Source organism: Bos grunniens, chromosome 6, assembly GCF_055505025.1.
Source record: "Bos grunniens cultivar Pamir isolate PY7600 chromosome 6, Bosgru_T2T1.0, whole genome shotgun sequence".
In the NCBI taxonomy this organism is placed as follows: Eukaryota; Metazoa; Chordata; class Mammalia; order Artiodactyla; family Bovidae; genus Bos; species Bos grunniens.
This window is the reverse complement of record NC_141170.1, coordinates 33,195,104-33,222,756: the sequence shown is the minus strand read 5'-3', so window position 1 is coordinate 33,222,756 and position 27,653 is coordinate 33,195,104. Positions and strand designations below refer to the sequence as shown.

Here is a 27,653-nt window from a genome sequence, read left to right as displayed (position 1 = left end):
CTTTTTTGTACAGTTCTTCTGTGTATTCTTGCCACTTCTTCTTAATATCTTCTGCTTCTGTTAGGTCCATACCATTTCTGTCCTTTATTGTGCCCATCTTTGCATGAAATGTTCCTTTGGTATCTCTAATTTTTTTTGAAGAAATCTCTAGTTTTTGCCATTCTCTTGTTTTCCTCTATTTCTTTGCATTGATACTAAGGAAGGCTTTCTCATCTCTTCTTGCTATTCTTTGGAACTCACATTCAGATGGGTATATTTTTCCTTTTCTCCTTTGCTTTTTGCTTTTCTTCTTTTCACAGCTATTTGTAAGGCCTCCTCAGACAGCCATTTTGCTTTTTTGCATTTCTTTTTCTTGGGGATGGTCTTGTTTCCTCTCTTCTGTACAATGTCATGAATCTCCACCCATAGTTCATCAGGCACTCTGTCTATCAGATCTGTCCCTTAAATCTATTTCTTATTTCCACTGTATAATTGTTAGGGATTTGATTTAGGTTATACCTGAATGGCCTAGTGGTTTTCCCTATTTTTTTCAATTTAAGTCTGAATTTGGTAATAAAGAGTTCATGGTCTGTGCCACAGTGAGCTCCCAATATTGTTTTTGCCTACTGTATAGAGCTTCTCCATCTTTGGCTTCAAAGAATATAATCAGTCTGATCTCAGTATTGACCATCTGGTGATGTCCATGTGTGGAGTCTTCTCTTTTGTTTTTGTAAGAGAGTGTTTGTTATGACCAGTGTGTTCTCTTCCAAAACTCAGTCTTTGCCCTGCTTCATTCTTTACTCCAAGGCCAAATTTGCCTGTTACTCTAGGTATTTCTTGACTTCCTACTTTTGCATTCCAGTCCCCTATAATGAATAGGACATATTGGTGTTAGTTCTAGAAGGTCTTGTAGGTCTTCATAGAATCGTTCAACTTCAGTTTCTTCAGCATTACTGGTCCAACTTAGATAGCATATTAAAAAGTAGAGATATTACTTTGCTGACAAAGGTCCTGATATTCCAAGCTATGATTTTTCCATTAGTCATGTGTGGGTGAGAAAGTTGGACTATAAAGAAAGCTGAGCACGGAACAATTGATGCTGACCTATATTCTGTGCAAAGCGGTGGTGTGTAATGAACAGGGCTGTGACATTTGTCATAGTTGGAGTTGAGAGTAGGGTGAACTGGCAGCTGCTGGTGTAAAGCTTCTCCTTAGTGTTTGTTGGCAAGCCAGCATCTGTGTACCCTTCAAGATCAGAATCTAGGCTTCTGCAGCTGTGCTCTTTGTCTCAGTAGTTCTCCCATCAACCAATGGGCTTGTTTCCTCCCTTGTTATTCAGTCTCTCAGTTGTGTCTGACTCTTTGCAATCCCATGGACTGTAGCATGCCAGGCTTCCGTGTCCTTCACCATCTCCCAGAGATTGCTCCAATTCATGTCCATTGAGTAGGTGATGTTATCCAACTAGCTCAACCTCTGTTGTCCCCTTCTCTTCCTATAGGACCCTAGGACTGGGGCACCCATTGTGTAACTCAACTCCTTTGTTCCCCAGGTGGGAGAATTCAGCTATATGGATCTTCTCTAATTTTTTTTTTTAAAGATCTCTCCCAGAGACAAAGGTATCAATCTTATGTGTTTTTTCCACGCTACCATTGATGTGGGAATTATTCTTGAAGCTATATTTGTATAGGAGTTCTACCAGTCTCCCTTTAGTTTTCTGTGGCAACTGTTTCATGTGAAGATGCAGTTTTGATGTGTTTTTGGGGAGAGGTGAGCTCCATGCCCTCCTACTCCACCATCTTGACCTGATCCTATACCATATATCTGATGGAGACATATTTAATTTCTACATATTTAACACAGTGTTATTATCATTTATATTTGATAAATGTTACATTAAAATATAATAATGTGAAGACTAAAATCCTTCTTGAAAATTTTCTATGCATTTAAATGAGACTGCTGCTGCTGCTGCTGCTGCTGCTAAGTCGCTTCAGTTGTGTCCAACTCTGTGCGACCCCATAGATGGTGGCCCACCAAGCTCCCCCATCCCTGGGATTCTCCAGGCAAGAACACTGGAGTGGGTTGCCATTTCCTTCTCCAATGCAGGAAAGTGAAAGTGAAGTCGTGTCCGACTCTTAGCGACCCTATGGACTGCAGCCCACCAGGCTCCTCTGTCCATGGGATTTTCCAGGCAAGAGTACTGGAGTGGGTCACCATTGCCTTCATTAAATGAGACTAGTTAATGTGAATTCTATTTCACTAGCTATTTAGTGCTTTAGAATGTTAATATAGTCAGATTTCAGTAACCCCTGAAGTAAGTGACACCATTACTATAACTGTATTAGTTTATCTGATGGAACAGCTGAGATATAAGGAGGTTACATAACTTGCCCAACTCCACATAAATCTGCAATAATTTTTCAGTGATTTAAATCTATCCTATCTGCATTCAGAGTGCAATCATGGTATGTTGGCTCCCCTTTCTTGTCACAGTTACTTTCAAAATGTAACACTGATAGTTTCCCATTATTAAGCTAAATTTTAGTTATAATATTATAACAAAAGTATATTGTGTCTGTTATGTATTAGAGGCTTAGAACAATAATCATTTTATTTTTATCTCTCATAGTTCTGGGTGTTGTGTGGGCTTAGCTGGGTGATTCTTTTACATGATTTCTTAGGTAGCTTCAGTCTTATGGTGACTGGGGTTGTAATAATCTGAACATACTTAGTGATTGGTTTCTGAAGACTCAAACTATTGGAGGGCTGGAACTATGGGAACTTCTTAGACATATCTATGTATCTCTTCACAAGTGGTCATTTACAATGCAAAAATTTAGTATGGCACAGAGTTCCACAGTGAGCAGAGAGAGAGAGAGAGACAGCGACAGAAATAGAGAGCCAGCATGTGTTGCACTGAGCTTTGGCAGTTAAACTGTGACATTTGAGAGACAGCAACAAAAAGTACTAAAGTTAAAGAGAGAAGAAATTAGTTGATGGAAGGGATGGCAAAGTATTAGAAGTCATGTCAAAAATACTGCAAATGCAAGTATTCCAAATGAGTCAGCAGAAGTCCCTACTGTAGTAAAATTAAATATTGACATTAAAACCACACTAAAGTCATTAAGTAAATTTTTGTGAATTATGATTTGTGAAACTATTGAAATTATAAACACATATTGTCATATATTTTATTTAAAATATCTAAACATGAAGTTGGTATTTTAAAAAATATCCCTAGATTGATATATTGAATAGTATGCCAGATTACCAGTCAATTCAAGTGTTCTGAAAGAAACTAACACATTGATAATATAAGAAAATCTTAGAACTTATTTTCTTGAATCACTGTTTATTTCACTAGTTATTTAAAACCACATAATAAATGAAAACATTGTGAAAGAGCAAATAATGAAGAAATTAGAATAAAAATGTAAATTCTCTTCAATGGAATTTCAGTGTATTCTTTGAGAGAATTTCCTCTGTGGTATACACATTTACATAGACTTAATTTTGTTTCCAAATAAGAGTGTCATGCTAATTTTTTATAATTTGTGAACTTGTTCTTTATTTAGCAATGTGACATGGAAACTACTCAACAATGTTGCCCATAATCTATTCATTTTATCTCATGGCTATATAACCTATACGTATATTGCAAGTAAGTGTGTTCACTAACTGACAGCCATTTAAGTGCCAGTGGGAATATTCAAAATATAATTAAGAACATGTACAAGTCTTTCTCCTTGACAGATAACCAGATGTAGATTGACAACATCAACAATATGTTTAATTTTAAAGATGTTTCCATAATATACTCCTTAAAAACTAGGTTCTACCAGAGTATTTATTCTGCAAATCATCTGTTGGAAAATAATTTATTGACTCAGTTTTCATTTCCTCAAGCACAAATGAACTTTGTCACATTCTATGTATCACTGACCATTTCACTTCTGTGAATTTCCTACTCATCTTCATCTATTTTCAAATTGGGTTATTGACTTTTTGTTGGAGATTTGTAGTGGTTCTCACTACAATAGCCACCAATTCTTTTTCTGTTTAAAGAAAGTGATGTCTATATTGTTTTCATCATGACAAAAGAGTGAAAGTTTATATATAAGTCTTATGAGAGGGATGGGGCAATATGCTCTGAGATAAGTGACAAAAGAATAAGAAATGCTGATCTAAAGTGTGGTTATATAGAATAATAGTCATTATTTCAATTTGTGTTTAACATGTTGAATTTCACACCATATCTGCAAGTAGCTAAGTGATGGATGCTGTGTCTTGTTTTGAAAGAATGTGTATGTGTATATATGTGTGTGTGTGTGTGTGTGTGTGTGTGTGTGTGTGTAGATAGATAGATATGCATGTAGATGTAAATACATGGGCTTCCCTGTTGGCTTAGTCAGTCAAGACTCCACCTGCAATGTGGGAGACCTGGGTTTGATCACTGGGCTGGGAAGATCCCCTAGAGAAGGGAATGACAACCCACTCCAGTATTCTTGCCAGGAGAATCCCCACTGACAGAGGAGCCTGGCAAGCTATAGTCCATGGGTTTGCAAACAGTTGGACATGACTGAGTGACTAAGCACAACATAGCACATACAGATACATGCAGGGACATTTGGAAAAAATGAAAATTTCATAAGTCCCTTTAGAGTACAGGTTATATACATATATTTTATATGCAACTGAGACCTTATACACCTTATCAAGGGCTGAATATGGTAATGAAAGCAACCAGGTGACTATTTTTTTTTAAACTTTTTACTTTGTATTGGGATAGATGATTGACAATATTGTAGTAGTTTTAGGTGACCAGTGAGGGGATTCAGCCGTACATATACATGCACTCATTTTCCCCTCAAATACTCCTACTATCCAGGCTGCCACATAACATTAATCAGAGTTCCATATGCTATACAGTAGGTCCTTCTTGGTTATCCATTTTAATATAGCAGTGTGTACATGTCAGGCCCAAACTCCCTAACTATACCTCCCACACAGCTGTCCCCTTGACAATCATAAGTTCATTTTCAAAGTCTGTGAGTATGTTTGTTTTGCAAGTTCATTTGTAACATTTCTTTTAAGATTCCACATATAATGGCTGCCATATGATATTTCTTCTTCTCTGTCTGACTTATTTCACTGAGTATGACAATCTCTAGGTTCATCCATGTTGCTGTAAATGGTATTATTTTATTATTTTTAATGGCTGAGTAATATTCCATTGTATATATGTGCCTCATCTTTATCCATTCCTCTTTCAATGGGCTTTTAATCTGCTTTCATGTCTCAGCTATTGTAAACAGTGCTACAATGATAGTGCATGTATCCTTTTGGATCATGCTTTCCTCTGGATACATGCTAAGGAGTAGATTGCAGGGTCATATGGTAGCTCCAATTTTAGGTTTTTAAGGAAACTTCATATCATTCTCCATAGTGGTTGTACCAATTTAAACTCCCAATAAGGTGACTAATTTTAAAGACGATCAAAAATAGAGAATTAGGTAATGAAATCAAAGATTTTCAGAAATATCTCAGTTTTATACTATGAAGCAGGTAGCAATTGCTATATTCCTAATTCCACAAATATTCCACTGTTAAACAAGTTAAAATGGATGAAGGCAAATGACTTGCCACGGCTTTAGGTTAAAAAATGATGCTGAGGCTGGATGGATAGTAAAATCCAAGTGTTAGTGGTCTCACAAATAAAATGAAGGTGTGCATCTTTTGATACAATTCCAATTATTGAATAGCTTCTATAGCAAGACAAAACTGTAGAATTCTATACCAAAAAAGAGTAAAAATTTTGAATATCTACAATATAATATGGATACTATGAATAGACTTGTTACTGTACTTGTACTATGCATAACCTGTGAAACACAGTTAAATTCAATCTTTCAGTATAGCTTTTGAATTAAAATAATACATTTCAATATATACCCTATAGCTTTATTCTCACTGAAGATTTCACCAGTTTTATTCTTGGCACGACTTATTTCTAATTTGTAAACAGGTATAAAATCTCTTGAAAACAATTTTGACCTGAGATGCTAAATTGTGAATTGTTGTTTTGTCACAGGGGAAGCTCATCATAACTCTTTTGTGCTGGAATAAACTGGAGGAGTTCCATCTAGGGGCATAACGCCTTCAGCTACTCCCTTTTTTGCTTCTTTCCTGTTTTAGCAAGCTTGCGGTAACAAAAGAAAAGCATTTTGTGGTGACAAATACAACAGTTGCCACACAGGCCAGCAGGAACCCAATCACATCCAGAGAGTGGTACTGGAACCAGGTGAGGTTGTGGGTGGCTGGCCTCAGGTGCTTGGCTCCTTTGTGGCGCATGACAAACTCAATCCAGAAGACTGCTCGGTCCAGGGGCTTTATAGGCTGATTGCGTTGAATGGTGGATAACCACATAGCCTTCTCTTTGTAGCTAAAGGAAAAGCAAAGAAACATCAATTTATAAAATGACCTAGCTTGTGGGGCGATTGTTGTATTTGCTATCACCAAATGTAGTGAAACAAATATACTCATGCAGGATTGTTAATGACTTCCTTCAATGCATTGAGCAGATCTCTTGATGACATTGTTTCCAAGTCCCCTCTGACAGCTGCTCCCTTGGCTTTCACTCAGGCAATGTTATCAGGTTGATCAGCAAACAAAGGAAGGCCCACCATAGGGATCCCATGGTAGATGGCCTCATAAATGCCATTGGTACCACCATGAGTTATAAAGGCTTTGGTTTTTGGGTGACCTAGAATTGAGTGGATTTCAGTAAAATTATTAATTAAAAGTCTTAAAAATAAAATGAGAAATGAGCATTATAAAGCAACTGAAATAAGCAGTGTCTTTTAGATAACATATGAAACTGTATTTAAATTGCTTCAGAACTCAGAATAAGAAATCCCTAAGTCTGCTGGAGAGGTAAGTGAAGACTTCATAAGGAGCGATGTCACTTGAACTTCACAAATGAATCCAAGATTGGTAGGTGAAAAACCTGAACGGGAATTCTGGGTAAAAGAAAACATTTTTGCAACAAAAACAGGGAGGGCATGTCAGAAATATAATCTCTAAAACAATAATGAAGCCATTTAGTCTGATAGGAAGTGTGTCAAGGCAACAAGGAGGGTAAGTGGGAGTGGTGGTCGAACCAGAAGGAAAAGCTACAATTTATTATGAAATGTGTGACCACTTGATATAAAAGATATGGATGTTTTTTGATAGAAAATGGAGAGTCACAGGTAATAAAAAGAAGAACTCTTATTTCCAAGTATCATTAAAAATATCCCCAAGGAGTGCTCAAAATTCTCCAAGGCAGGCTTCAGCAATACGTGAACCATGAAATTCCAGATGTTAAAACTGGTTTTAGAAAAGGCAGAAACCAGAGATCAAATTGCCAACATCCGCTGGATCATCGAAAAAGCAAGAGAGTTCCAGAAAAACATCTATTTCTGCTTTCTTGACTATGCCAAAGCCTTTGACTGTGTGGATGACAATAAACTGTAGAAAATTCTGAAAGAGATGGGAATACCAGACCACCTGACCTGCCTCTTGAGAAACCTGTATGCAGATCAGGAGGCAACAGTTAGAACTGGAGGAACAACAGACTGGTTCCAAATAGGAAGAGGAGTACATCAAGGCTGTATATTGTCACCCTGCTTATTTAACTTATATGCAGAGTACATCATGAGAAACGCTAGGCTAGATGAAGCACAAGCTGGAATCAAGATTGCTGGGAGAAATATCAATAACCTCAGATATGCAGATGACACCACCCTTATGGCAGAAAGTGAAGAAGAACTAAAGAGCCTGTTGATGAAAGTGAAAGTGGAGAGTGACAAAGTTGGCTTAAAGCTCAACATTCAGAAAGGTAAGATCATTGCATCTGGTCCCATCACTCCATGGCAAATAGATGGGGAAACCGTGGCAGATTTTATTTTTTTGGGCTCCAAAATCACTGCAGATGGTGACTGCAGCCATGAAATTAAAAGATGCTTACTCCTTGGAAGGAAAGCCTAGACAGCATATTAAAAAGCAGGGACATTACTTTGTCAACAAAGGTCCATCTAGTCAATACTATGGTTTTTCCAGTAGTCATGTATGGATGTGAGAGTTGGACTATAAGAAAGCTGAGCATAGAAGACTTGATTCTTTTGAACTGTGGTTTTGGAGAAGACGCTTTGGTGTCCTTTGGACAGTGAGGGGATCCAACCAGTCCATCCTAAACATCAGTCCTGAGTGTTCATTGGAAGAACTGATGCTGAAGCTGAAACTCCAATACTTTGGCCACCTGATGTGATGAGCTGCTTCATTGGAAAAGACCCTGATGCTGGGAAAGATTGTGGGCAGGAGGATAAGGGGAAGACAGAGGATGAGATGGTTTGACGGCATCACCAACTCAATGGACATGAGTTCGGGTAAATTCCAGGAGTTGGTGATGGACATGGAGGCCTGGCGTGCTGCGGTTCATGGGGTGGCAGAGTCAGACACAACTGAACGACTGAACTGAACTGAACTGAAGGAGTGGAAAAGATAGGTGTAAGGGGAGAATTCATACACAGAACAGTGCACAGAGTTACTTAAAATTTCACAGTGAAAAGTAATTATACCCAAAGTAAACATATTTTGCTTCTGGATGTAAAGGATGTGACCATGTATAACACAATGCCTTTAAATTTTCTCATTTGTTTTTTCCTCTGTGGCTAAAAATAGCAATGAAGGAGTAAAGTTGTCTTACTTAAACTCAAAGCAGTTTTTGAATAATAAATGTTGGATGTTTGTTTCCTATTGAAGTAGAATCACTCTGCTCAGGTGTTACTCATGTTTTCAATATTTTTCTGCCAAGTCTTACCAAGAAGGTCATTCTGGGGTATCCACTTAAACAGACGAGTATTGGGCCCTAGGGTATATGGTTTCTTGCCATCATATCTCCATAGAACCTGTTAAGGTAAAGGAAATACCTTATTCCATGAGTTAAACTTCAAAGTCATAGTGTTAAAATTTTAAGCAAATAAAATTTAAATGCCTCTGTATAACAGATAAGTAAATCAGAGCATGAGGCCTTAATTGATAATAACTACTAATATACTACTGAATTACAATACCCGCATTTGATGTACTCATTTTCAGGTTCAATCTGAGATGGAATGCTATCATGACATGTCACATATGATGACATAGACAAATAGGTTTTCAATGACAAATTCAAATATTTAAGAAATTTTTGCATTTTTATCTTATTTCTAGGGCAGAAAGACTATGGCAAATTTTTAATAAATCACATATTTTTGTTTTAGTTTGCATTCTAAATCTCATTTTAAGTTTATTCACCAATTTGTTTTTAACTGTTATAAGTGTTTACTTATATCCACATGTTAATATAACTTATTTTATTAGAATTTTGCAATTTTACTGCAGAGAAGAAAATGTATGCAATCAGCAACTTAAGAGAAATACTCTGCTTATTTATAGTTTATTAATAATAAGTTAATTAGGGCTGTCTAGGAAATATAATTTCATTTAGATTACAAATTGTTAAATACTACTTCCAAAAACAATGAACTGGAGTTTTTTTTTTACATAAATCCAGATTATTGGAGAAGGAAATGGCAACCCACTCCAGTATTCTTGCCTGAAGAATCCCATGGACAGAGGAGCCTGGAGGATACAATCCATGAGATCAAAAGAGTCGGACACGACAGCAACTAAACCGCCACCACCAGATTATTAACAGTATTATCATACTAGGCTTGGAAATGTTTTACCTTTAGAAAAAAAGAGTCAGTTGGTAATTTGTAAGGGACAACAAGGCTGTTGAAAAAGTTTCATAATTGTGACACTAACGTTATTCAACTGACCCTGAATGCTTCAACAATGAAGCAGAAAGCACCGACAGTATTGATTAACTCGGTCTCTGGGTATAGTAGCAAAGTAAGGACCAGTTTTGTAATTCCAAGCAATTCTTATAAGCTAGATTATAATTTACTAGTGTTTAACTTCTATTTGCTTTGTGAATGTAAAGTAACTTTAGTTTTTCAGCAAAAAATTAGCCTAGGCAATAAGAGAAGCCAACCTTTCTCTGAATAGCAACCTGGAAAGCACATTAATTAGGTCTATTCCAAAACTTAGGGAATGTAAAAGGGACCAGGAATTCCTGGCAAGTACAAACTGCAAGAAGCACTCCAGACTTTTATAAATATTGCTAAACATTATTGAGAGGCCACATATACCATGAAAATTCAACTCCTGAGAACATCTGTATGTGTATTTTGTCTTCAGGAGTCCTTTGGGAAAATGGGCAAACGACAAGACAGAATTTGGTGATTTCTTTTCTTGTCCACACTACCGTTACAATACCAAAATTCACACCCTATCTCTTACATATTTTCTTTGTGATTACAGTGTTAATCCAAATTTAAGGTCAGGAAGACATTCTATGTACTGTTCTACCATCTACCATATATATTTTGTTTTGTTTTTTTTAATATAAATCTGAGATAATTTGGAGATATCTTTATAGTTTGTCCTTCTTGCATAATATATCTGTAATCAGGTTTTTTACAGAATTTAATAGTTTCCTTAAGTACTCATCCACTATTAAGTTACTTTACGTACTTTTTGTGGAATCTGGGCAAGAGCTGATGCAATTACATTGACTTTTTCTTCTGTTATGTTACTGATTATTGACCCCAAAGTAAACACCACAATACCATTTTCTCCAGAGCTCTGAACAAACTCTTCCATTTCCTGTGAAAAAGAATTTACTCATCACAAATGAGCAACAAGAGCATAGCAAACAGTATTGAAAAGTTTGCCAGGAAAAAAAAAAAAAAAAAAAACTAAAGAGACAAAATCAGACAGTCTAGAAATTATTAGAGTAGTCACTGTTTTTTTTTTTTTTAATATCATGGTAAAATTAATACAACATAAAATTTTACCATCTTAATCATTCCTATGAATATGGTTCAGTAAAGTTAACTATATTCACATTGTGAACCAACCTCCAGAACTTTTTCATCTGGCAAAAATGGACATCTGTACCCATTAAGAAACTCCATTTTCATCTTTCCTCAGTCCCTGGGAACCATTATTCTACTCTATGTTTCAACAGATTAGATTAGATCCTTTTTTCAAGTTGGATTGTACAGTCTATCTTTTCACCTCTGGCTTAATTCACTTAGCATAAGATTCATTCATGTTGTGACATGTGTCAGAATTTTCCTTTAAAGATTAAGTAATACTCCATCTTTTTGTATCTACAACATTTTGTTTATTCTGTTTATGGATGCTTCAGTTTCTTCAGCCTCTTGGCTCTTATAAATACTGCTTTCATGAATATGGTGTGAAAATATCTCATTGCGATCCTCATTTCAATTCTTTTGTATATATAACCAGAAGAGGAATTGCCACATCATATGTATCGGTGCTAGGCTTCAACAGTATGTGAACTGAGAACTCCCAGGTGTACAGGCTGGGTTAGAAAAGGCAGAGGAACCACAGATCAAATTGCCAACATCTGTTGGATCATAGGAAAAGCAAAGGAATTCCAGTAAAACATCTACTTCTGCTTTACTGATCATGCTAAATCCTTTGACTGTGTGGATGACAACATACTGTGGAAAATTCTTAAAGAGATGGGAATACTGCCTTACCTGCATCCTGAGAAACCTGTATGCAGGAAAAGAAGCAACAGTTAGAACTGGGCATGGAACAACGAACTGGTTCAAAATTGGGAAAAGACTAACTCAAGACTGTATCTAGTCACTCGGCTTATTTAAGTAATAGGCAGAGTATATCATGCGAAAGGCCAGGCTGGATGAAACATAAGCTGGAATCGATTGTTGGGAGAAATATCAACAAACTTAGATATGCAGATGATACCACCCTAATGGCAGAAAGGGAAGAGGAGCTAAAGAGCCTCTTGAGAGTGAAAGAGGAGAGTGAAATTGCTGGCTTAAATACAACATGGCAAATAGATGGGGAAACAATGGAAACAGTGAGAGACTTTATTTTGGGGGGCTCCAAAATCACTGTGAATAGTGACTGTAGCTATGAAATTAAAAGATGCTTGGAAGGAAAGCTGTGACCAACTTAGACAGTGTATTCAAAAGCCAAGACATCATTTTGCTGACAAAGTCCATACACTAAAAATATGGTTTTTCCAGTAGTCATGTATTGATGAAACAGTTGGACTATCAAGTTGAGTGAGTACCAAAGAAATGATTGTTTTGAACTGTGGTGCTGGAGAAGACTCTTGAGAGTCCCTTGGACAGCAAAGAGATCAAACTGGTCAATCCTAAAGGATATCAGTCCTGAATATTCATTAGAAGGACTAATGCTTTGGCCAATACTTTGGCCAACTGATGTGAAGAGTTGATTCATTGGAAATGACCCTGATTCTGGGAAAGATTGAGGGTAGGGGGGAAAAGGAATGACAGCATGAGCTGGTTGGATAACATCATTGACTCAATGGACATGAGTTTGAGCAAACTCCAGGAGATAGTGAAGGACAGGGAAGCCTGGCATGCTGCTGCTCCATGGGGTGACAGAGTCAAACACAATTGAGCAACTCAACAGAAACAGTGTGTATTGACAGGTTTTAAATTCAAAAGTGTGTATTATTCTTACCACATATATATAGTTAGTTTATAAAGTAATTTCCCTCCTGCCTTCTTGATTCTTGAACATGCTAACTTCACATCTTTGACTTTGGTCAGTTGTGTTTTTCAGTATTAAACATCAAAATTTTATTTTAGAAAATTTTGAGGAAACTCCATACTGTTTTTGAAAGTGAAAGTGTAGTTGCTCAGTCCTGTTTGACTCTTTGAGACCCCATGAACTGTAGCCTACCAGGCTCCTCTGTCCATAGAGTTCTCCAGGCAAGAATACTAGAGTGGTTTGCCATTTCCTTCTCCAGGGCATCTTCCCTACCCAGGGATCAAACCTGGTCTCCCTCAGTTTAGGCAGATTCTTTACCATCTGAGCCACCATGGAAGCCCCTACAGTTTTTAGTCATAGGTGTCTTTTTTAACAGATGACATCCCTGAGGTCCTTGGGAAGGAAATGGATGAGATGAGGTCAATTTCTTCTATTATGTGTTATGTGTATTTGTGCAAATGTGTGCAAACCAGTCCATTCTGAAGGAGATCAGCCCTGGGATTTCTTTGGAAGGAATGATGCTAAAGCTGAAACTCCAGTACTTTGGCCACCTCATGCGAAGAGTTGACTCATTGGAAAAGACTCTGATGCTGGGAGGGATTGGGGGCAGGAGGAGAAGGGGACGACAGAGGATGAGATGGCTGGATGGCATCACTGACTCGATGGACGTGAGTCTGAGTGAACTCCGGGAGTTGGTGATGGACAGGGAGGCCTGGCATGCTGCGATTCATGGGGTCGCAAAGAGTCGGACACGACTGAGCAACTGATCTGTGCAAATGTGTTTGTGTATAAGTAGGAAATGAGATAGAGCCAATAAACAGTGGTGACAAGGAGATACTGTGAAACAATATTATACTGAGACTCTTCATCAATTATGTTATTAATTACTAACAGATTTTTGGAAATCTACACTGCAGGGTTTAAATCACCTCTAATTCTTTATTACTATAGATCTAATAAGTCATTTATTTATTTCAGACATTCTGGAGAATTATTTTAAATTTTAGTTTATTCATTATGATTTCATTTTCCTTACTATGAGCACTAAGAAAATTCCATGATTCAAATTTGTTTATGTCTGTCATTTTCTCATTTTCTTACATGAAACTTTGTCATAATTTTCCCAACTCTGCCTTGCTAAATTACTAATGACTGATATTGAAGAGTCTGGCTTGTAGTTTTAAAGTTCTATGAACCAGTCCTATGAATCTAATATATAACCCAGAGATATGTTTGAATAGCAAAGAGTCAGACACGATTTAGCAATTGAATAACAGCAATGCTTGAGCAGTCACATATTTGAGTTACCATATTACTGAGTTTGTTTATATATGACATCCTTTGTCCTGAACTAATATTGTATAATTGATGTCGGAGTAGGATGTGCTATGTGAGGGACCCTAACATCATCACTTCAGTCCCCCCAGGATCACAGTGGGAGAGGTACCCCATGGCCTTCTTCAGTAGAGGTCTGGTCACGTTTCGAGTCCACTTCAGACTAAATAAAGCTCCTCAGAAGTTCACTTCAGTCACTCAGTCATGTCCGACTGGTCCTAATAAATCTGTATTTTCCTGTAACTGTTTCTGAATTATTTTGTCTTATGATTCTTAACTCCATTTCATTTTTAAAAATTGTTACTATTCTACTATTAACAGATGAATTCCACATTTCTCAACATACTCCATTACAAAAAATGTAGATGAAAATTTTCCTGAATAGCTGATCCAATCCATGTACTCACCTTTTCTTATTTCTTCCTTCTGTTTTAAATTCACTATTCTTTTCTCTCTTGAGATAATGACTGAATTCCTCTATCACAGAATGTATACTTTCTGATCCTAATTATTGGTATCATTTTTTTTCAAAACTATTTTTTTTTTCAAAACTATTTTTAACAGAAAAAAGAAATGAAAAAAATGTTCAGACTTTAATATTGCAGACTACATATTGTGTAGCACATTTTTTCAGAATATAATTTCACCCTAATGATATCAGTCACAGTGATAAGACCACTAAACTTTCTTATGACTCACATAGTGCATCCAGGTAATGTATGCATTCTAGTGATCAGTTCAGTTCAGTTCAGTCGCTCAGTCGTGTCTGACTCTTCGCGACCCCATGAATCGCAGCACGCCAGGCCTCCCTGTCCATCACCAACTCCCTGTAGCAGGATTTAGATTTATTTGTCTTTAATATTTTGTCTCAATGACTTGCTACCCAATGGTGCTTCATCTATACTGTGAAAGATGCATCTGTTTGTTATTATTATAATATATTCACTTTTCACAAATTAATTACTGATATGTATTAGCTATTCTAATTTCCTGGTAATTTTTATGAAAATAATACAGACATGGCAAAAAATACGCAAAAGCACAGAAAATTAAAATAGGAAATAGATTTACTAAATTCTCTATCCAGGAAATCCTTAGTTTCAAATTCACATATTTTTAGAAAAAGTTGATATATATCTTATATAGAAAATTATATAATAATTTTAGAAGATTATATAGAAGATTTATTATAATATAGATTATATCATTTATACATTATGCATTAATAGAATGAAATATAAAATAACTTGGTCATTTCAACAGATGCACATGAACACAAAAAAAGCATTTGAAAAGATACAACATTCTTTCATGATAGAAACCCTCATTTTTTAGGTATAAAGGGAACATACCTCAATGCAATAAAGACTTTGTGTGTATATATATATATATATATATATATATATATATATATATATGCACACAAACCCAAAGCTAATGTTATCCTCAACAATGAAAACTTGAAAGCTTTTTCTCTATGATCAGGAACAAGAAAAGGATGCCACTCTCACACTGATTCAACATAGTACTAGAAGTCCTAGTTACAGTAACTAGGCAAAACAAAGAGTAAAATGCTTCTTAATCAGAAAAGAGGGCTTCTCAGTGGTAAAGAATCTGCCTGCCAATGCAGTAGATGCAGGAAACACGGATTCAGTCCCTGAGTAGGGAAGATTCCCTGGAAGTGGAAATGGCAACCCACACCAGTACTCTTGCCTAGAAAATTCCATGAACAGAGAAGGCTGGTTGGCTAACAGTCCATAGGGTTGCAAAGGCAGACAAAACTGGGTATCGAAGCACACATGCATGCAAACAGAGAGGAAGAAGTAAAATTGTCATTTTTTGCAGATGGCATAGATTTTTGCACAGAAAAGATAGATTTAACCACAAAATTGATCTAATCAGTAAATTCAGTAAAGTTGTAGGATGTAAAATCAGCATAGAGAAATCAGTTACATTTGTATGTACTATTAATGGAAAAGCTACCCCATTTACAATAGGACCCAAAACAAGAAAATAACTAGAAATATAACCAGTAAAGTATAAGATCTTTGCAGTGATAACTCCAAGATTTTGTTGAAAGAAATAGAAGAAAACATAAGTAAATGGAAAGACATCCTATGTTCATGGATCAGGATATTTATATTGTTAAAATATCCATGCTACCCAAAGCCAAAGGCATCACACCTCCAAATGTCAAATTATAGTACAAAATTGAAGTTGCTCAGTCCTGTCTGACTCTTTGTGACCCCATAGCCTGCCAGGTTCTTGCATCCATGGGATTTTCCAGGCAAGAATACTGGAGTGGCTTGCCATTTCCTTCTCCAGGGAATCTTTCCAACCCAGGGATTGAACCCAGGTCTCCAGCACTGAAGGCAGATTCTTCACCAGCTGAACCACACGGGAAGCCCATCTACTTTGCTAAAGTACAAGGTGATAGCATTTAAAGCAATATGGTACTGGCCTATAAATGCACACATACCAATGAAGCATAATACAGGGTCTAGAAAAAATCCCTGCATATATAGCCAACCAAAATTCAACAAAAGAGCCAAGAATACCCAACAGGGAAAGAATAATCACTTCTTTTACTTTTGAAAAACTTGAATAAACATAGGCAAAAAAATGAAATGAGACCCCTATCTTACACCCTCAAAATATTACCTCAGATTTATCAAAGACTTAAGCATAACACCAGATACCATAATACTTTTAAAGAAAATGTAGAGATGATCTTCCTTAACAGTAGTCTTGAAAGTGATTGTTTTTGAATATGACATAAAAAAAATCAACAAGTGGGACTGCATCAAACTTAAAAGCTTCTGCACAACAAAAGAAACAATCAACAAAATGAAAACACAAACTACAGAATGGGAGAAAAATTTCACAATTACACACTGAGTGAGGAACTAAGGTCCAAAATATATATAGCACTCACAAAATAAAATAGCAACAAAAAATTCAATTAAAGAATAGGCAGATAAACAAAAGAGACATTTTTCAAAGAAGACATCCAAATGGTCACCAGTTATCAATATCAATATCAATAATTATCAGGGAAATGCAATTCAAAATTAGAAAATCCACCACCAAGAAAAGTGTTGGTGAGAATGTGAATAAAAGTGAATGTTTTTACACTGGCAATCGGAATGTAAATTGGTTCCATCTTTATCAAAAACAAAATGAAATTTCCTCAAAAAATTAAAAATAGATCTACTGTATGAGCCAGCAGTTCTACTTCTGCGTATATAACCAAAGGAAATAAAAATAAGGTAGATGAAATACATGCACTCCCATGTTTAGTGCAACAATATTCACAATAATCAAGGGAACAACTTAAGTGCCCATCAATGGATGAATCCATAAAAATGATGTGATAAATATACACACAAACACACGCATGAATACACACACTCAGAATGTAATGTTATTCACTAGTGAGAAAGAAGGAAATCCTGCCATTTTTGACAACCTGGATAAACATAGAGGACATTATGTTAACATTTGTGCTTTCATTCTAATCTTTTTTCTACTTCTATCATTGAATATGCATTATATATATATATATAATTGTAATTCCAGCTTATATTGTTTTATCCTAGAAGAAAATTGTGCTCTTATTATATTTATTATTTTCCAACTAAACCTCATAGCTGACAGTGTAATTAAGCATTCTTTAATGAAATCATAGTAGTGGTATGATGTGAGCATTTATAAATTATTTAACCATTGCTTTATTTCTATTATTTCCAGTATTGACATTTTTGAATTATTGCCTGACATATTGTGTTAAGACATCTTGATTATTTTTTTCTGTATAGTTTCATAGAAGTATATTATGAAGCAAAATCTATAAGCATTTTTATGACTCAATGCATTTTGTCAAATATCCTAATTCTTTAAAAAGGGCAGAAATTTTCTTAGAATCCAATAATTACTGGAAAAGTTAATGGTGTGAATAAGCAGTTTCCTTATGCAATGAAGTCCTCACAGTCATTGAGTTGGAATTAAATCTTGTTTCTTTAGCTTGAAAATAATAGCAAATATTGCTAATTTATCATGATCATACTACTATTAATGTTTCCGTTCATTCCTCTTCCTCTTCTCCTAACCTCCCCTCCTACTAAAATTATCACTTTCCTGAAATGAAAAAATTGAAATTTCAAAAATAGGGTTAGATAGCACAGAACTTTCACTATCTATGTCAGCCTTTGGACTCTGGGAAGATTACTATAGGTAATTCAAGCAATTTGCAATCAAAACAGATATTACACACTGCTATACCTAAAATGGATAACCAGCAAGGACCTAAATGATAACATAGCAAACTCTGTTCAATGTTATGTGGGAGCCTAGATGGGAGGGGAGTTTGTGGAAAAATGGAGACATGTATGTGCATGGCTGAGTCCCTTTGCTGTCCACCTGAAGCTATCACAACATTGTTAATCAGCTACATTCCAATAAAATTGGAATCAGTTTAAAAAACAGAGAGAATAAAACAGATATTGAATTTTACCCTTGAAAAAGATATCAGTTTCATTTTGCCATCAATAAAGAGTAGACAAAATGATCTATTAAGGGATCACAAGACTTCCTTGGTGGCCCAGTGGTTAAGAATCCTCCTGGCAATGCAGGGAATGTGTGTTTGATCCCTGGTTTGGAAAGATCTCACATGCCTCAGGGCATCCCCAGGGGCAACTAAACACGAGCACCACACCACTGAGCCTGCAAGTCTAGAGCCTGCAAACCACCTCAGTGAGAAGCCCATGCTCTGCAACTAGAGAAAGCCAGCACAGCAATGAAGACCTAGGACAGACAAAAATTAATTAATTTTTAAAAAGAGACCACAAACAGTTGGCTAAAGATTACTTTCTATTTATTACTTTATACATAGAATTCCTTATATTTTGAAACTACAGATGGTTTTAGATTCAATTGGTAGAAATTGTGGACTCTCTTTTTTTTTAATCTGTACAGTCTTTATGGTTCTTATATATGCAGGGTAGATTTTCTCTGTGCTCATTCTGTTAAGCATCTATGATGTTGAGACCTGTATTCCTTAAGGGAACATTTACTGAGGTTTTCTATAGGGTTCTGGAGAAAACTCTTGAGAGTCCCTTGGACTGCAAGGAGATCAAGCCAGTCAATCCTGAAGGCAATCAACCCTGACTATTCTTTGGAAGGACTGATGCTGAAGCTGAAACTCCAATACTTTGGTCACCTGATGTGAAGAGCCAACACATTAGAAAAGACCCTGATGCTGGGAAAGATTGAATGCAGGAGGAGAAGGGGACGACAGAGGATGACATGGTTGGATGGCATCACCTACTCAATGGCATGAGTTTGAGGAAACTCCAGGAGATGGTAAAAGACAGGTAAGCTTGGTGTGCTGCAGTCTGTGGGGTAGCAAAGAGTCAGACATGACTGAACAATTGAACAAGAGGATCAGTGTAGGCAGAAAACATCTGTTCTCTTATAATAGATAGAGTTATCTCTTCTATGCTATAAGATGTAAACCGCTGGGATTTCAAATGAAGAATGGTTTAAATGCTGATGTGAAAGCAAGTAAGGTTTGGATTTGGCTGCAAATTACTAAGGCAACATTTATATTGTTGAAGAAGATTTTTCATTTTATCTAGAGCACTGGTAAGAAGCCTCAATCCTTACAAAATTTTTTTTTACATTTCATCTTGCTCATCTGATTGCCAAAAACTTAAATTTCTTTTTTTTTAATATATTTTTATTTTATTTTACTTTATTTTAAATTTAAATTTATTTTAATTAGAGGTTTATTACTTTACAATATTGTATTGGTTTTGCCATACATCAACATGAATCTGCCACGGGTGTACACGTGTTCCCAATCCTGAATCCCCTTCCCACATCCCTCCCCATACCATCCTTCTGGGTCATCCCAATGCACCAGCCCCAAGCATCCTGTATCCTTCATCAAACCTGGACTCGCGATTCATTTCTTATATGATATTATACATGTTTCAACGCCATTCTCCCAAATCATCCCCCACCTCCCTCTCCCACTGAGTCCAAAAGACTGTTCTATACATCTGTGTCTCTTTTGCTGTCTTGCATACAGGGCTATTGTTACCATCTTTCTAAATTCCATATATATGTGTTAGTATACTGTATTGGTGTTTTTCTTTCTGGTTTATTTCACTCTGTATAATCGGCTCCAGTTTCATCCAACTCATCAGAACTGATTCAAACGTATTCTTTTTAATGGCTGAGTAATACTCCATTGTGTATATGTACCACAGCTTTCTTATCCATTCATCTGCTGATGGACATCTAGATTGCTTCCATGACCTGGCTATTATAAACAGTGCTGAGATGAACATTGGGGTACATGTGTCTCTTTCAATTATGGTTTCCTTGGTGTGTATGCCCAGCAGTGGGATTGCTGTGTTATACGGCAGTTCTATTTCCAGTTTTTTAAGATAATACAGAGAACTCCACAAGCTGTCAGAATACAGAAAGGCCACCCCAAACTCAGAGATATAAACAAGATGAAGAGACAGAGGAATACCCAGCAGGTAAAGGAACAGGATAAATGCCCACCAAACAAAAGAGGAAGAGACAGGGAATCTACCTGATAAAGAATTCTGAATAATGATAGTGAAAATGATCCAAAATCTTGAAATCAAAATGGAATGACAGATAAATAGCCTGGAGACAAGGATTGAGAAAATGCAAGAAAGGTTTAACAAGGACCTAGAAGAAATAAAAAAGAGTGAATATATAATGAATAATGCAATAAATGAGATAAAAAACACTCTGGAGGCAACAAATAGAAGAATAATGGAGGCAGAAGATAGGATTAGTGAAGTAGAAGATAAATGGTAGAAATAAATGAATCAGAGAGGAAAAAAGAAAAACAAATTAAAAGAAATGAGGACAATCTCAGAGACCTCCAGGACAATATTAAACGCTCCAACATTTGAATCATAGGAGTCCCAGAAAAAGAAGACAAAAAGAAAGACCATGAGAAAATACTTGAGGAGATAATAGTTGAAAACTTCCCTAAAATGGGGAAGGGAATAATTACCCAAGTCCAAGAAACCCAGAGAGTCCCAAACAGGATAAACCCAAGGCGAAACACCCCAAGACACATATTAATCAAGTTAACAATGATGAAACACAAAGAACAAATATTAAAAGCAGCAAGGAAAAACAACAAATAACACACAAAGGGATTCACATAAGGGATAACAGCTGATCTTTCAATAGAAACTCTTCAGGCCAGAAAGGAATGGCAAGACACACTTGAAGTGATGAAAGAAAATAACCTACAGCCCAGATTACTGTACCCAGCAAGGATCTCATTCAAATATGAAGGAGAAATCAAAAGCTTTACAGACAAGCAAAAGCTGAGAGAATTCAGCACCACCAAACCAGCTCTCCAACAAATGCTAAAGGATATTCTCTATACAGGAGACACAAAAACGGTGCAAACTTAAATTTCTTAATACTAAAAAAAGTTTAAATGTCAATTAAGCTTTATTTAAGTAAATTTTGTTGAATTTATTAAATTATTTTTATTACCTTTTTAGTTAACTTTTAAAATTTGCTTTTAAAAGATTCCATGGGATGTCTATTCCCTGACAGTTTGCTGGATAATATAATCTTGATGATTAGGAAAATAATTTCAATTTCAATTAAAAATTAGATCTATGTGGCTGACACACATTGGGTTATTGACAGTATGTGATAGTAACAAATTAAAGAAAATAATATTTCTTCTGGATCACTGAGTATGAGCCAGTGACATTTTGGATAATTCACATGTATTAACACATTTTTCCCTCAAGTACAATATGAGGTTGGTGCTATTATTATAAAATAGTGTGGTTATATCTCTATGGACATTTTTGTCTGTTTTTCCATCACTGCCTATATCTTGCAACAACCTGCTAAATGATGTCCCTTTCCACTCTTGCCACTTTACAATCCAACAAGGTAACTATATCCTGTGATTTTATTTTTAATGTGACCATCTCTCCCTTTTCTTTACCCTTTTAATTTTCTCCTTTATGTCCTACTAGATGTGCCAAACTCCTTATAATTATATGTCTGCAACTTAAATCTCCAGCATTTTCTGCCTCTTTACTCAGCCTCTTCCTGTTTAGACTGAACTTGGACTTCTTGGTAACTGTCATGACTATGCTTTTCTTTTGTATCTTCCTCTACCTTCAGTTCAGTTTAGTTAGGTAGCATTCAGTTGCTCAGTCATGTTTATTTCTTTGAAACCCCATGGACTGTAGCACACCAGGCCTCACTGTATATTACCAACTCCCAGAGTTTACTCAAACTCATGTCCATTGAGTTGATGATGCCATCCAACCATCTTATCCTCTGTCATCTCCTTCTCCTCCCACTTTCAATCTTTCCCAGCACCAGGGTCTTTTCAAATGAGTCAGTTCTTCGCATCAGGTGGACAAAATATTGGCATTTCAGCTTCAGCTTCAGCTTCAGTCCTTCCAATATATATTCAGGGCTGATTTCCTTTAGGATGGACCGGTTGGACCTCCTTTAGATCCAAGGGACTCTCAAGAGCCTGCTCCAACGCCACAGTTCAAAAGCATGAATTATTTGGTGCTCAGCTTTCAATAGAGTCCAACTCTCACATCCATACATGGCTACTGGAAAAACCATAGCTTTGACTAGATGGATCTTTATAGGCAAAGAAATGTCTCTTGTTTTTAATATGCTACTTATATTGGTCATAACTTTTCTTCCAAGGAGTAAGCATCTTTTAATTTCATGGATGCAGTCACCATCTGCAGTGATTTTGGAGCCCAGAAAAATAAAGTCAGCCACTGTTTCCCCATCTATTTGCCATGAAGTGATGGGACCGGATGCCATGATCTTAGTTTTCTGAATGGTGAGCTTTAAGCCAACATTTTCACTCTCCTCTTTCACTTTTATCAAGAGGCCCTTTAGTTCTTCTTCATTTTCTGCCATACGGGTGGTGTCATCTGCATATCTGAGGTTATTGATAGTTCTCCAGGCAATCTTGATTCCATGGAACCAGTCTGTCATTCCATGTCCAGTTCTAACCATTCCATGTTCAGTTCTTGACCTGCATATAGATTTCTTAGGCGGCAGGTCAGGTGGTCTGGTATTCCCATATTTTTAAGAATTTTCCACACTTTATTGTGATTCACACAGTCAAAGGCTTTGTCCTAGTCAATAAAGCAGAAATAGATTCTTTTCTGGAACCCTCTTGCTTTTTTAATAATCCAACTGAAGTTAGAAATTTGATATCTGTTTCCTCTGCCTTTTCTAAATTTAGTTTGACATCTGGAAGTTCTTGGTTCACGTACTGTTGAAGCCTGGCTTGGAGAATTTTGAGCATTATTTTACTAGCGTGTGAGATGAGTGTATTTGTGTGGTAGTTTGAACATTCTTTGGCATTGCCTTTCTTTGGGATTGGAATGAAAACTGACCGTTTCCAGTCCTGTGGCCACTGCTGAGTTTTCCAAATTTGCTGACATATTGAGGACAGCACTTTCACAGCATCATCTTTTAGGATTTGAAATAGCTCAACTGGAATTCCATCACCTCCACTAGCTTTGTTCGTAGTGATGCTTCCTAAGGCCCATTTGACTTCACATTCCAGGATATTTGGCTCTAGTTGAGTGATCATACCATCATGATTATCTGGGTCATGCAGATCTTTTTTGTATAGTTCTGTTGTCTATACTTGCCACCTGTTCTTAATATCTTCTGCTTCTGTTAGGTCTATACCATTTCTGTCCTTTATTGAGCCCATCTTTGCATGAAATGTTCCTTTGGTATCTCTAATTTTCTTGAAGAGATCTCTAGTCTTTCCCATTCTATTGTTTTCCTCTTTCTTTGCATTGATTGCTGAGGAAGGCTTTCTTATCTCTTCTTGCTATTCTTTGGAACTCTGCATTCAAGTGGATATATCTTTTCTTTTCTCCTTTGCTTTTCACTTCTCTTCTTTTCACAGCTATTTGTAAGGCCTCCTCAGACAGTCATTTTGCTTTTTTTCAATTCTTTTTCTTGGGGATGGTCTTGATCCCTGTCTCCTGTACAATGTTGAACCTCCAATCATAGTTTTTTAGTCACTCTGTCTATCAGATCTAATCCCTTGAATCTATTTATCACTTGCACTTTATAATCATAAGGGATTAAATTTAGGTCATACCTGGGTTAGTGGTTTTCCCTACTTTCTTCAATTTAAGTCTGAATTCGGCAATAAGGAGTTCATGATCTGAGCCATAGTCAGCTCCTGGTCTTGTTTTTGCTGGCTATATAGAGCTTCTTCATCTTTGGCTACAAAGAATATACTCAGTCTGATTTTGGTGTTGACCATCTGGTGATGTCCATGTGTAGAGTCTTCTCTTGTGTTGTTGGAAGAGTGTGTTTGCTATGACCAACGAGTTCTCTTTGCCCTGCTTCATTCTGTACTCCAAGGCCAAATCTGCCTGTTGCTCCAGGTGTTTCTTGACTTCCTACTTTTGCATTCCAGTCCCGTATAATGAAAAGGACATCTTTTGTGGTTGTTAATTCTAAAAGGTTTTGTAGGTCTTCATAGAACCATTCAACTTCAGCTTCTTCATCATTACTGGTTGGGGTATAGATTTGAATTAGCGTGATATTGAATGGTTTGCCTTGGAAACGAACAGAGATCATTGTTTTGTTTATGAGGTTGCATCTTAATATCGCGTTTCAGACTCTTTTGTTGACCAATATGGCCAATCCATTTCTTTTAAGGGATTCTTGCCCAAGTAGTGGATATAATGGTAACATCAGTTAAATTCACCCATTCCAAACCATTTTAACTTCACTGATTCCTAAAATGTCAATATTCCTTACCTTCAATTATTCCTGAGCATCTTTTAGATTTCACCATATTATCAATGCCTCCAAGGTATTTTATATGATTCCTGCTGGATGTTTCTTTGGCATTTTCATCTTTCCTTATAGTAACACATTTTATTACTTGATTTCATTCTGTCTTTCTAGATAGAGTGTCTGGTGGCAGAAACTGTGTCCACACCTTTCCTCTGCATGTTAGCACTTATTTCCGGACTATGCTTGTCCCTTTGTAATTATTTTTTAATGAATATTTTATCTCTATTATTTTGAATTATCAAGGCCTTAATTTAACTGACATATTTTCACAGTCTCTCAGGTATCCCACTTTATTTTGCAATGATAATGAAACTCAGGTATTGTGTTGGTATGGAAATATATCAGTTTCTAACTGGAAGGTCACTTTATCCAGCTTCCCTTATATGATTTACTATGATCAAAATTCTAGGATTTTTAAGATTATTCTTACTGAAAGTAAAAAGTTAACAAAGCACAACAAAGAGGAGTAGGTGACCTTAGGTAGGGGTTTGGCAGGTTTGCAGTGGAGGCCTCTAACAAATTCAAAATTTGGCAGCACTGGGCGAGGAAATTCAAAATCCCAATAGGTTCGAATCAGCCACATATCAGCTTTTCCAATTGTCTCTAAAAATGTAGTGGGTCTACCTTAAAGGAAAAGCAAAAACAAAAGTAACAACAAATACTAGATCAAATGAGAATATTGCCATATGAATATATTAGATAATATGGGGAAAGAAATTTGAAATAATGTAGAAAAAGTTGTTTGAAAGTGTATGTTCTTTGATAAAACAAATATATATCTATATATATATGTATGTGTGTGTGTGTATACATATAATATGATATGATATAATGAAATATGATCAGGAAACTTTTATGCATATAATGAATAATATATGGAAACTGAGCTACACAAGTAGAAACAATTTCTAAATGCTACCTAGATACTCACACTACAAATGTGTTTGTAATACCTTAATCTACTTGTCTTCATTTATCAAGATATTTTATGAGGTTTCCAGTGACGTTTTTAAGTTGAAAGATGAAGTTTCATGAGTTACGTATATAATTGTTTGGAGATATCCTAAGTGCTTCAATTTGTGGTTTACAATTTCCTGGAGTGTCCTATACTAGTAAGGGGCCACAAGGTTCTACGTTACCCTATGATTTAAGTGTTTCCATAATATTTATGGGATTGATGGATCATTTTATATTTTCATTCCCTCATTTCCTTGTAAGAGACAAATCCTGTGGCTTTATGTTTATGTGGTCACCTTCGAAGGCACTTGGAAAATTAGGACTTCATGCTACCAACCAAAAAGATGACTTACCTAGTACTTCACTGTAAAACTCATTCCACGTCTTCTCATCAAATGTTTGGAACCAGAAGTTAAAATAAAGTACATATATCATATTTTTGACCCTTTCCATGAATGTCATGTGATCACTTAATGCTGAAAATATAACAGGCACATAGGATGGTGGGAATGAAAGTTTTCCACTATATTTTTCAAACAAATAGCCAGGCGAAAAACGGAGACTGTACACTAAAGGTATTCTAAGTATCTCAGTCAGCAGCTCACCACAGGGTCCAGCGGCATCTGCAAGAAGGACATCAAACCTTGATTCCTGTAGTTTTGTCATAAGTTTCTTTTTTGAAACAACTTCTTTACACATTTTCATAAGCATTCCAGAAAATTCCCAAAGTAAACTTTTCAATTCTCTCAATGATGAAACATTTGTCCAAAACGAATTTTTTTGCCATATAAGTCCATTTCTCAATCAAATTCTTGACAGCATTCTCAAAATCATCTTTAGTTAAAGATACAGGGAAAATCTCAAACTTAAAAGCAGATGGTTTGTTGGCATCAGTAATAGTGGAAACTGAAGATATTAGAACAGTCACCTCATGACCCCTCATGACTAGTTCATCCAGAACTGCCTTCATATTCATCCAATGCCTAAATTCCACTGGCCACACCAGCACCTTTCCACAAGTCCCAGAGCTAAAATAGCAAGTCAGCAGTAGTAGCAGCAGAAGTGAGAGCGATTTCGTAGACATCTTGCTCATATGCAGTATTTAAAAATTACTCTATCATTTTGGTATTGCTCATGCTTTTATCCAAGGAGAAATCAATCAGGAAGTTAAAAGTTAACTCCTACACTTCAAATAACTAAATTTTATGAGTAGTCAGCAGCTGTGGAAATCAATTGAAAGGTCAAAGTGTAGAACATTTCATGATAATAAAGTGTTTAATATTGTTTTGTCAGTATTATCACTGATATAAAAGTCAATGATTTTGCACATGCAAGTCAACTACGTTATTAACATGTAAGAGAGAAATGTATAGACTACTGTAGTAACAATAGCATGTGAGTGGATCTTATGTTTGCAGTCTCCTTGACACTGAAGTAGATAAGATGACATCCATAAGTTGGAAGGTTAGGAGTTCCAAACACCTGTACCCCCCACAAAAACAATAAATGAACAAGTCGAAACCAATTTAAATTACACTGGATAAGTTCTGCACTACAACAAAAATGGAGCAGAAACCTTTGCAGAATGCAAAAACTGAGGATGGCCATGTAGCAAAGCATGGGAAAGCTTTTTAACTAGATCACCATCTCTTCTAGTTCAGAGTAGCTTGACACCAGCAAGGATTCTGTCAATGGAATTTCCTCCCATGGGGAAAAGGAAAACAGAATTCCAGCAAGTCTCACCATCATAGGCATTTGCAGTCTTTGCTACTGAGGACTTACAGTCTTTACCAGCACTGATTCCAGCTGACAGAGCTGTC

The 27,653-nt window shown here is 36.3% G+C and overlaps 1 pseudogene across 1 annotated transcript; it reads right to left on the bottom strand.

Annotated features, from left to right (window-relative positions):
- Positions 1-4,117: 4,117 nt before the first annotated feature.
- Positions 4,118-26,926, bottom strand: LOC147370551 (UDP-glucuronosyltransferase 2B4-like; annotated as a pseudogene). Its single transcript, XR_015166141.1, has 5 exons — positions 26,187-26,926; positions 25,352-25,500; positions 10,603-10,734; positions 8,840-8,927; positions 4,118-6,421 (listed from the first exon to the last, which is right to left on the bottom strand). The product of XR_015166141.1 is annotated as a UDP-glucuronosyltransferase 2B4-like (transcript).
- Between the last annotated feature and the right edge of the window lie 727 nt (positions 26,927-27,653).